This window comes from Cynocephalus volans, chromosome 9 (genome assembly GCF_027409185.1).
Source record: "Cynocephalus volans isolate mCynVol1 chromosome 9, mCynVol1.pri, whole genome shotgun sequence".
Taxonomy (NCBI): Eukaryota; Metazoa; Chordata; class Mammalia; order Dermoptera; family Cynocephalidae; genus Cynocephalus; species Cynocephalus volans.
Window position 1 is genome coordinate 41,325,815 of NC_084468.1, and position 8,702 is coordinate 41,334,516.

The 8,702-nt window shown below is 34.2% G+C and overlaps 1 non-coding gene across 1 annotated transcript; it reads left to right on the forward strand.

Moving 5' to 3' along the window:
- Window positions 1–626: 626 nt before the first annotated feature.
- Window positions 627–769, forward strand: LOC134386646 (U4 spliceosomal RNA). Its single transcript, XR_010024482.1, has one exon. It is a non-coding gene; the product is annotated as a U4 spliceosomal RNA (small nuclear RNA).
- The last annotated feature ends 7,933 nt before the right edge of the window (window positions 770–8,702 follow it).

Here is an 8,702-nt window from a genome sequence, read left to right on the forward strand (position 1 = left end):
AATTCTTCTCTCCGTAGGTATAAAATAGTCAGAATTTAAACTGCAATTTGAAGAATTAGACAATCATTAGTAGAGTAGTTAATACTCAGGTAGAGCTGGTATAATTCCAAAGCAAAGCTCAAATTGAAAGCTCCAATTGGAATGTTTTGTGCACAGTTCAGTTATTTTCAGCTGTGAGGTAGGAAAAGCAATATAATTTACCTCAAGAAATAGGTGAATCATTTTTAAGAACGCAGATCTAGCAGTAAAGTGCTCTAGAAAACACACTGAGTGAGCAAGATTGTGGAAGAAAACCATAATGCATAGGGGAGATTGCTAAAATATGTGCTAATTTCATGAGAAGCAAATATTTTTTATAACTTAAACTCTGATACCTGCTTGGGATCTAGCAATGTGGAAGAAAATTTACTCTATTCTATAATAGAATGCAGGGAATAAACCTGGTAACTTATATGCCATGGCAGTTCAAGGACATGACAGTTTTTGACAGGAGGAGCAACATTCTTTCAATAAATCAACCTTGACCTTAAATATGTTGAAGTCCTAATACCTAATGTACAAATATTCCATTTAAATATAAATCTCTTCCAAAAATGCAGCCTTAGGATTCAATTAAAATGTCCTTTAGCTTTGCGCAGTGGCAGTATCGTAGCCAATGAGGTTTATCCGAGGCGCGATTATTGCTAATTGAAAATGTCCTTCTATTCTTTAAAACAAGTTGACTAGATTTTCATATAAGTTTGTATTATTTGAGTTTATATCCTATATATTGGATTGTATTATTTTACTTTGGATTATATTAATCTGTATGAATTTTAAATTTTGAACTGTCCTGATATGTAAAACCCACCTTTGTAAGGTGTAGATTATTTGTATTCAGCCCAAAAGAAAACAATTGTCAATTTCAGAAAAAAATGTGGATAAAATAAAATATGAACAATATTTATTTTAATTTTGTGAGCAATGTATTAACCATGTTACTAAGTGAGTCTTTTACCCTCCACTGATTAAATTACTTCTATATTAATCTCATTTGATGAATAAGCAGCAGAAATAATGAGGTGTTAGATTGTGTCACCATATTTGAAGTGCATCATAGCATCAGATGATTTCAAAATCTCCTAAAATCCAAGATTTAAACATTTTGACCTCAATTCAATTCAGAGCTTTTGTCAGAGTCATTCTGACAAATGACTGTAAGTATATATCTGTAAATATTTGTGTTGTGTGACTTGTGACTGAATGTTTTTCTAGACATTCCAAATCTTCTATATTCTAAATAAAATCAAAATAAACAAACACAAATGCCATGGGCCCTGCATGTTGGAACCTAGGCTCAGTTGTGAGATGAACAAAACTAACTTCACTAGGACCTTTTCTGAGTGAGCTTCCAGCAGTAAATAAAGGCTCGGAAACTAGGCAGGATGGGTGTGTATAAAAGCAGCCTAGCAGAAACTTGGTGCCAAAAGTGTCCAGAATCAAGGACACAAGGACCAAGAATGGATCTTAAAGATGACTCCATTTCTCAAAGTGAGCATTTACTTTGTAAAGCCAGATGCTTGTCTCGGGAATTATCTCAGGATAACAAGACCTCTATTAAAACAGAAAAAATAAAATAAAATAATACAATTATAGGAGCTGGGTATGAAGAAGAAGGAGGACTTCTCTGGATTCCAAGGTGTTAGAAATAACCAAATCCTAAATCTGCAGAAGCATGTTCTAGTTGAGAGTGTTAGCATCTCTACAGAAAGAACTAGCGACCAAGTAGCCTTCGGTTACATAGACCTTCTTGGAAACCCTGGCGATGATAAACAGAGTTAGCACTTGTGTGAAAGAACATAATTTGCTCCATCTGCACAATTTCCACTAGACCTATTCCCTAATCTTGGTCTCAGAAGTCATTTCTCTGGTAGCAAGATGTACTTATCCTAAAGCTTAGAGCTGTAAACCTTGGCAAACACTCACGCCCCCATTCTGTTATTAGAGATTTCAAGATCTATCTCGTACACTACACAGACTATGCAAAATTATGAGAGGACAGCTAGGTGAATCAATCCAAAAGGAGTCTCTAGAGTTCAAGAAAAGGAGAGTTTAAGACTACAATGTCTGTTATAATTCCAAAGAAATAAATTGGTCCCAGATTTTAAAGCAGGAGTTAGTTTCTAAGTAGGAAGTAAATTGTTCCATCAGTGATATTTGTAGCAATGCATTTATTCCTTCAACTATTGTCATTAATTGAACAAATATTTGAATAAAAGTAGACTAGCTGGAAGGCTATGGCAGTAGTTCAGGAGACAGACAAGCAGGGTGGAGAAGGGGAGAAATAATGATTTCCACTAAAAAGGGAAGTAAAATGGATACGACATAACTTGTCTGAGGTCTCATGTGTCATGAAGGACTCTCATATTTCTTACTTGAGGACCTATTTGGAAGTGATAGGAGACTGTGGAGAACAAGAAAGTTTGGGGAAAGATAGAGACATGAGTTAAGTTTTGACCATGTTAAATTTGAAATGCCTTTGAAAAATCTAAGCATAAATGCTAAGTAGGCAAATCAGTGTATGGGTCTATAACTCAGAAAGAAACTCTTGGCTGGATATATAAATATGAAATTTTATATCAATTTTGTGCATATTGATTGAAGTCCTGCAAATGAATATGATCATGTGGGCAGTTAGGGTGAAAGAGAGGAAACTAGGAAAATACTTAGGAGCTATGATATTTAAAGGTCTTGAAGAAAAGAAAGAGCCAAGAGACAAGGCAGAGAAGTAAAGAAATGTATTAAGAGACAAAAGGTCATGGTGCTGAGAATCAAGTAACTTAATAAATTAAAATTCTGTAAGTTTTCTTAGGCAGTTTATTGAAGAGGCAGGCCCTCACTAAAAATCGAGGAAATGTACAGAAAATGGAAGCTCCAGGCAACTTTTGAGAAAGCATGCTTCATCTGTTTTCACACAATAATACAGAAGGTGGCTAAGGATTCAAAGAGGTATTTTTGTTTAGTGGTGGAAGGTTGAAGGAATTTCAAAGTGCTGACTTTTATTTTCTATAGTAAGCAAGAGACTTCTGAAGCTGCTGAGTATGGTAAAGTAGAGGAGGCTGGAGTCTAGGAAGAACAGAAAGACCTGAAGTTGTTATTGTGGAAAGTAGGTATTTAGCTATTCCCCAACTAGAATAGGAAAGTGACATTTAAAGTTTAAGCACCATTTATGTTGGTGAATGCAAATTGAAGACAGCATCATTCAAATCTGTTTCTGTCATTTCCTTCAACAACGCTCCCCTGCCCAGGTGGAAAGGCAAGAGAATGGTTAGGCTCATTATGATGGGGGCAAATATGTCAGGTTTGGAAGAGAGTGACTGAAATAATGGAATATGCAATCTAGGCTGAATATGGAAGGAAGTGAAAAAAGGAAGTAACTGATGGATAATTTGGACGATGAGATTAGTGATTAGACTAGACAGCTGAAGCTCCCAAAAGAGCAAAGAAAGAAAACATGTAAATGACAGGATAAGCAGTCTGGAAAGGCAGCAAGTTGAAGTTGGAGAAGGGAATGTTATTGATTTTGGAAATGGGGGATGAGGTGACTGCAAGGCCCACAGTGGAACAGTGTGAGGGTGTAATTAGATGGATGTGTGACACTGGAGATGTCATTTGCATTGAGATGCAATAGGAATGGAGATCAGGCACCAAAGTCTTCACTGAATGAAGCTGATTCCACAAGGTGCAATACTATCCAGAAGGAAGTAGACAAGGCAGTATAGCTAGGAAAATTAAAACAGAATTCCACAAGCTCATAGGTGAAAATTATTCTGAACACAAAGTCTGTTTGGTAAATTACTTACTTAAGGGGACTGCAGAAGAAGCAGTGTCCACAGGAGAGCAAGTTGGAGGAAATAAAGGAATGTAACGTTTATTGAAATTGAAGCTAACACAAGAGTATTACTAGATCACTGTTCTGTAATCACAGGAAGTAGAAGAATGTTTGACCTAAAACATTTAGGTCAAATTTGCCATATTTAGCCTTTGTTTATTTGTACAGTTAGAACATAAAATAACAGTGAGAGCCAAAATCTATAACTCACAAAGGCAAAGTAATCATGCAAATTCATGGAATTTCCTAACTTATGAATAAAAAGGATTTTAGTTTCAGGCAAAAAAAAAAGTGATGAAAAAGAAATAATGTAATAAAAAACAAACAAACAAAAGACTGCAAATTTTAAAAACAAACAGAAGATTTCAAAATAAAACCAAAGAAGCCCAGTTATTACCATTTTCTATAAAGTTTCCTTCAAAAGTAATAAGAATATATTTCAAAAGTTATACACAAACATTGAATTGACTTCTTTTACCAGAATCACCTTTCCATGTTTTATATTTGCCTGTTTTTATTTTTTGGGGGGTTGAATGCAATTTACTCTGTATTTTCTTATTCCAACACAAAAATCTTGACTGTAATGGAATCACAGGGGCTATCCAGTCCAGATATCTATGACAAGGCATAAAATTATTTTCCTTTTTTAATTGGAGATTTTATTTTCATAAAAATAATTGAACTTTTTTATTGAAACTTAATTGATTATACATATATACAGGGTACTGAGTTGATTACCAGTATTTATGTACAATGTGATGATCAAATCAATATTATTAGCACGTTCATTATTAAAATTGTAATTGTTCTTTGTGTCCCTTACCCAATTTCTTCCACTTCCAGTAACCATAAGTCTGTTCTCTCCTTCTCAAAGTTCAATGTATTATTGTGGCCTTTCTTTCTCTTCCTTTCTTTCTTAGATCTCACTTATGAATAAGGATGTGTTGTATTTGTCTTTCTGTGGCTGGTTATTTCACTTAGCATAATTTTCCTCAAGCTCATCCATGTTGCTGTGAATGGCAGAATTTCATTCTTTTTTTTTTTTTTTTTTAGGACTGAGTGGTGTTCCATTGTATATATATATACCACAGTTTCCTTATCCAGTCATCCGTTGATGGAATTTAGGTTGGTTCATATCTTGGTTATTGTAAATAGAGCTGCAATGAACATGGGAGTTCAGGTATCTCTTCAACATGATGATTTCCATTCCTTTGGGTATATACCCAGCAATGTAGACCCCAAAAGCACAAACAACAAAAGAAAAATAATAATAAATAAATAGGGTTATATCAAACCAAGAAGCTTCTGCACAGCAAAGCAAACCATCAACAGAATGAAAAGACAATCTACAGAATGGGAGAAAATATTTGCAAAGTATACATCCAACAAGGGATTAATATCCAGAATATACAAGGAGCTCAAACAACTTCACAATAAAAAAACAAATAAGCCAATTAAAAAGTGGGCAAAGGAGCTGATGAAAGGCATACAAGTGGCCAACAGATACATGAAAAAATGCTCAACATCACTAGTCATCAGGGAAATGCAAATCAAAACCACATTGAGATATCACCTCACGCTGGTTACTGGCTAAAATAAAAAAGACAGAGAATAACAAATGCTGATGAGGATCTGGACAAGAGGGAACTCTTCTACACTGTCGGTGGGGCTGTAAATTAGTGCAGTCATTATGGAAAACAGTATGAAGGTTTCTCAAACAACTACAGATAGATCTTCCATACGATCCAGTAAGCCCATTACTGGGTATACGTCTGGGTTTTCTTTTCCAGTGTGTGAGTCTTTCTTGTGTCTCTCTAACACATTAAACATACTTACTGTAATAGCAGGGTATAATTGTCCTATTAACTCTGGTCTTTTGAGTACAAATTCCATTTGTTGAGTTTGTTGTTCTTTCATAAACTTGGATTTTCTCAAATACATAGTGGTAAAATTTATCATAACACATCTTTCCAGCCTCTTCTACATTTTTTAAAATTGAATTTTATTGTGATAAGTACACTTAACGTGAGATCTACCATCTTCACAAACTTAAGTGTGTGGTACACTTGTTGACAATATTGGACAATATTATTAACTACAAGTACAATATTGGTGACTATAGGCACGCTGTTGTACAGCACATCTCCAGAACTCATCTTGCAGAATCTGAACTGCAGCTTCCTTAAGCAGCTGTGGGCTTCACTGGGTACTACCAGCTGCTTGCCGTTTTCTAACGAAATCATGAATTACAGATTTTACTTCCCTTCTGCTTTTCCTTTTTTGAGGAACTCATTTCAGTTTATTCTTTATTGATATTTTTCTTTCTTACTTTTGAACATGACATGCTTATTCATTTATTTGTATTTAAAAATATTTAAAATATTCTAACATTTACTAGTACATATTTGTTATTTCAATAATGGTTCTATTGTTTCTCAGTTTGACAGATGTGGGGGAGATTACAGCATGAATGCAGTCTATTGTTTTATAATTAGAAATCTTAAGAGAGCTATATATACACCTGGAAATGATTCATTAAATGTGATGAGAACTTGAGCTTTGTCGATGCTTTTATTCATGATAAAAGATGAATAAATAAAAAATTCTTATTGCCCAATTAAAACCACTTATACGGTTAGTTGGTCTTCCTATCATATTATTTCTAATTTTCTATAATGGGAATTATGGTATGTATTTATTGGTTCCAAACTTCTGCTACTTATTTGCATAATTCTAAGAGCTAATTAGGTTATCTTTAAAGAATTGCTTACCTATTAAATTATACTTTTGGTATCTCTCCAAGTCAATTTAATTGGATAGAATGTTTGGAGTCACAATCTATTATAAAATAAAGCAACCTACACTCTAGAAAGAAAGCAAATTAATTAACACATGAGTATTAAAAAATTGAAATTATATCTGAACTTACTAGGACAACTTAGTGCAAGCCAAAGAACTGAGCATATGAGTCTTTGCATCTTGACACAAACAATATACATCTAGCCCATAAGGTTTGAAAGTCTATGTTTGAATGTCTAACTTGAAGATAATTTGTCAGTTATACTAATCTACATGAACTTCGGTATTTGCCTTTTTCTTCTGATAATGATATTTTATGCATTTGAATACAAATATCATTATAGGAGGACACATACAACACCATATCCTCTTGAAAGCTGCAGCACACTTGGGAACTGAAGCCTCCAACAGCTATGTTGAAATGCTGAAATGCCATTTCAAAAGTGAATCCAAAACTTAAGACCACATAACCTTAATACGTTGTAGTCATCTGGATTTTCTTATATTTCTTATTTGAAATCCTGTTGTCATGTCCAAAGGAAAACATAAATGTTGAATGTAAGGTATTTGCCAAGGTTTGTTCAAAAACAAAATTATTAACAAGTACTGAATTCTTTCTATATGCCAGGAATTGTGCTGACATTTAACAGACATCTTAGAATTGTAGTCTTAAGAGTCAAGTTCAGGGGTCAGGCCCTAGTCTCATGGTTAGAGTAAAATGTCAGTGGGAGACCTTCCCCATCCCAGTTCCTGGTAGGTCAATTCAGACACAGCTAAAGGTTGAAAGTCACATGATCCAGGATAGCAGGTATCAGGCAACTGAATCCCAAAAATTGAAAAGTAGCTGCTTGAGCAAAATCACCCCATGCAATGTGGAAGTTTTCAGTCTTCATCTGTAGGGTGTTTTATTTTCTTTTCTGGGAAATTTGTACACATGTTACAGCAGTCCTTGAGGTTCGGAGGGATACCAAAGAGATTTAAAGTTACATTCCTCTTCTCGAAGAGTTTAAACAATGGTCTTGCTGGAAACCAAACACATACAAAATAGCAAAACACCCACCTCTAAATCCTACCAAAATACACTAGAAGATTGTTCAGAAGTAGGTAGAGACACAAAGGCTGAGAGGACTTATTTAAAGAAAGAAGTTTTATCACATAGAGTTGAAATAACTTTTGAGATGGACCCTGAAAAAAGGAGAGTTTAGTTAGGTGGATGAGAGAGAATTTACTTTCCTGGTATTTGGAAAGGCATAAATGTTGTCTCCAGGATAAAAATAAATGTTTATAGAATGCTAACAGTACTACAGTGCAGAGATAATATTGGGGAGTATTAACAGATTAATGAGAATAGATAAAATGAGCCAGTCCTTTGAGAAACTTGATTACCAAGCAGATAGATTCAGATATAATTGTACTATACTGAGTAGTTTTATGATATGATAAAAAAGATTTTAAAAAAGGAAAATATTGTTTTGGGGGGTACTTTTCTATATAGGACACTGTGCTAGGCTTATCTGCTGCATTCATTTCAACACATATGAAAAAGAAGGTATAATTGTGAACTGACAGAGGACAACTGGAACTTAGATGCAGTGGTAGAACCAGCATTCAAATTCAAGTGTGTTTGCCTCTAAAACATATATTCTTTCCCTACAGCACAGAGCAGAAACAGCCAGGGGTTTAAAATACTTTTGGCTCAGGTCCTATGTTTCAGTACACACACACACTCACTCATACATATATACACACATATATGTATGTATGTAGATGCATATTATATATATATATATTTATGTATCTATAGATGACCCTCAACCTGTGAATATATATGTGTTTATAACTTTTCCTGTGAACATACATACATATATGGAGATACAAGTGTACTTCAAAAAATTCATGTAAAAATAAAATTAAAAGGTAATACAAATCTTTCCATGAATTTTTTGAAGTACACCTACATGTATATATGTGTATATACATATATATGTGCATATGCACACACATACATATATTCACAGGCAGAAGTTCATTT